A 3,883-nucleotide genomic window follows, 5' to 3' on the forward strand; every position below is an offset into this window, starting at 1 on the left:
GAGACATAGGCAGAAAGAGAAGCAGGCTCCATGCAGGTTGCTCTATGTGGGACTCGATCCCGGGACTCCAGGATCATGCCCTGGGCCGAACGCAGGTGCTCAACCACTGAGCCACCCAGGCGTCCCTTGAAAAATGATTTCATTTCATCTTGTTTAATTTGAATTTTATCTTCCTGACTTCCTTTAGGTAACTCTTATTTGTACACGGCTTAGTTGTTTGGCAACGCTTGATCAGACTTTTTATCAAACACCTTGAGTCAGTAAGTCCTCCATCCTTTGCCAGTAGATTTGTGTGTGGCTTGAGAGATTTATTTTAAAGTTCAGGAAGTTTTCAAGTTTCTAGCTTTTATTTTCCTCAGGGCTCTCTTAGTTTTCTTGTGTACATTTGCATAGTCTCTCAGTCAACTAGGAATATGTAGAGACTTTGTGTCCTCAAGTCTTCCTTATACAAGCATACAGTTTCTCAGCTGGCCTGAGTTATTTAAATAACCTGTTTTTTTTTCAGTCTCTCCTGTGTATTTGGATGAGTCAACCAAGTATGTGTGGACTGCTTATTGAGCTTTTCCATGATTTGCTTGTTTCCAGGATTTCTCTGTTAATTTTCTAGCCTGCTTTCCAATCTGATGCCCACCCCAACAGGGACTACAGCCTCTGGTTAGCAAAGCTACAGATCTTCCCTATTTGTCCCTGAGTATGTGTTTTCCATCCTGTGCTATAAATCAAGTAGGCCCTCAGTACCAATAAAGTTGCTATTGCAGTTTCACAGCCAGCCCCATACTGGTATCACTACTGCTCTGACTGAGCTCATGGGGGATGGGGACAGCCTCGGGCCAGAACACCATAGACTCCTATAGTTCTTAATTGAATTGCAGTGAATTTTTGTGAATAAACTCTTCTCAATATGTTGTTTGCATTAGGTCAATTTCCATAACCCTTAAAAGGTTGTTATCAATCATTTGTCCAAACTTTTAGTTGTTTTGGGGATAGGATTTTTCAACTTGTTTACTGCTCCATAGTAAAAAGCACCCTCACCCATATGATTATATTTCTTACATAATTAATAATTGTATGGTAGTTCTTTGTGTTACGGCATCATTATTTATTTAGCTATCCACTGTTGGCAATTTAGGTTCCATTTTTTTTGCCTTTGAAATGCCATGAATATTTTTGCATGTGAATCTCTCTTTCCTTAAGATATTTCTATAATTGGAATTATTGAGTCAAAAATATAAGCTTTTAAAGGTTAGAAATACATCTTGCCAAAATCTTTCAAGACCATAACAATTTATGCCTTCCCCAGCACTGTAGGAGAGTGTTTGTCATTCTATACCCTCATCCATTTTGGGAATTAATATTAAAAATATATGCACTAGATAATTGAAAAGATTCAGCATTTTTTGAGTTGCTTCTCCAAATATCTTTATTGAGCTCAATTCTCTGTAATTCTTTATTTAGAATTAATGGATTCTTTCTCTTTTCCTTGGCTGCTTCATTTGTTACCTTTTCTTGTGGTAGAACAGCATATCATTTCACGTCATCACATACAACATCAACCCCCTTTATCTTTCTAATGGAGCCATTTTTAGAAACAGCATTCTCATTATCAGTTCTTCATGACTGTAAATTGATTCATCCAATTCTTAAGTTTTACATTTTAATTAGGTCACGGGAATATCTTTTGACTTTCAAGGAGTACAAACTCAGAGTTCCTTTGCAAAGTAGTAATCCAACTTTTATAAAATTTAAGGAGAAAAGCAATGGACAATAAATTGCATTTTAAACAATTTGCTTTTATTAGAATACTTTCTTAATAGTGACTATACACATTTGACTTTCTCCACTGTAGATATAAATTGTGTGAACTCATTGATTTTATTTTTAAGGTTATGATTCTGAACATTTTCTTCTAAAGCCCTTTTCCAATAGAGATTTATCATTGTTCATTTTTCTTTAGCTGGGATGGATTGAGTCCAGAAAGATAACCAGTCCAGATTATATTACAGCACCTTGTCTATTTTTGTAACAATGTCCCTGATAGTGTTCACTCAGAAATATCTAGTGCTATTTATTAAAAATCTCTAAGAAATTGGTCTTTCTTTTGGAACTAATCTTTCTCCCTGATGCTATGTCCCAGTAAAATCCATTCACCTCACAATAGCCAGAATAAACTTTTAAAAATTCAAAACCCATGATTCTCCTTCTTAAGATGATTTAGTATGTGTAGATTAAAGGCCACAAATTTCACATCCTGGTATGTATATCCCCATTCAATGGCTTTGTTACTCCTTTTATTAAGAGGTAAAATGTATTTACCTACACTCTTGAATCTGGAATAGCTTTCTGCCTTGCTTTGTGCCCAAAAATGTGGTAAGAATGATGTAATACCAGTTCAGGAGCCATGACTTACAGCTACTATTTTCTTTTTTTTAACACATAAGCATTTTTGTTCTAGTCAGGAAATCAGGGTTGAGGGCAACATTCGCATATATTGCTCACTGATACATTCTTCTTAACAGAAGTGAAGCTATTTTAAGAAATATGAAAAGTTTTTCAAGACATCTGTTTTCAGGGACAGATCACAGTAACAAATACTTTGCAGAGCTGGTTCGTTCTAAAGTCTATCCCAGGAACAGGGGCAGCCAACTTTCATGAGGTACCAAGACATGTTTCAGCAAAAATATTTTCGCTTTCCTAAAGTTATATGCTGTTTTCAAGTCCAAATATATTATAGATATCTGATCCTTTTCTGTCAGCAAAAAAGGGAACACTTTTTTTTTTAACTCCAACGTTGGTAGTATTTGTGCAGAATGAAGGTAGAATTTTAGTTGTTTTTTTGTAACTCTGAATACAGGTGACATCTGACCATCTGAAACTGTCCTGCAATTCACATCTTTCAGAGGTCTTTTCCTCCATCACATGAATTCATCAGAGTCATTGCTGTCCTGATTTGAAGACATGTTCTCAACTTTCATCAATGATGAATAGCTCCTTAGTTCGTCCATTTCCCGCTTCTTCTTCATCTCTTCCTTTTCTCTCCTTTTAATTTCCTGAATTTGGGCTTTTTTCTCATTCCTCTCTTCCCAGTCCCAGCATTCCTTCTCTGCTGCTAGGTCAGGGAACCTCTCCATTTTGGTCTTTTCCAACTGGTTCAGGATCTCATTCACTTTCTTCTCCACAGTCACAATTTTCACATCTTTCTGCCTGCGAAAGCCTATCTGTCCCACATCCATGTCAGCTGTTTTCTTCAGGTTAGCCCACGGTGTATATACCACATTAACGTTGTTCATCTTGCAGCCTTGAATGCTATTCGCCTTCACAAGATGGGCACAGTCCATCAGGACTTCCTTTGGAATGTCTTCTGTCTTCTCCCTCTTATGTAATCGAAGGTATACATGAGCCAAAGAGAGTTTGTCCACATGAAACCAAATATCTTCAGGCCAGCCATGCCTTATTAGATCTTTCATTTTCATATTTATCCTTTCCCATGTAAATAGTGTAAGCTGATGAGTTAACGCTGCTGCTGGTGAAGTAGAACACCATGATCCCGGCAGCGGTGCAGCAGCTCCAGGGCGGAACAGCAGCACTCGATTCGCCAGCTCAGGAGACCCTTACAGCTACTATTTTCAAACTCTTGGAATGCTGCTGAGTGTGTCATGTAAAGAAGCTGGTCTAGCTTATTGAATGATAACAAATCATGCTGTGTAACAGAGCCTTCATAGCCAAAAGCCCTCAGAAGCTTCAAGGTGTGTAAAGTGAAACCATCTTGGAACTTGTAGGCCATCAGATCAAACAGCCCAATGCTTCTACATGAATTAATCATGGAAAAAACCAGCAAAGGACCTGACCAGTTAACCTACAGAATCATGAGGAATAATACATTATT

The 3,883-nt window shown here is 37.6% G+C and overlaps 1 pseudogene; it reads right to left on the reverse strand.

The window, feature by feature from the left end:
- Positions 1-2,754: 2,754 nt before the first annotated feature.
- LOC129518427 (coiled-coil domain-containing protein 25-like) lies at positions 2,755-3,548 on the reverse strand (annotated as a pseudogene).
- Positions 3,549-3,883: the final 335 nt, after the last annotated feature.

Source organism: Nyctereutes procyonoides, unplaced genomic scaffold (assembly GCF_905146905.1).
Source record: "Nyctereutes procyonoides isolate TBG_1078 unplaced genomic scaffold, NYPRO_anot_genome, whole genome shotgun sequence".
In the NCBI taxonomy this organism is placed as follows: Eukaryota; Metazoa; Chordata; class Mammalia; order Carnivora; family Canidae; genus Nyctereutes; species Nyctereutes procyonoides.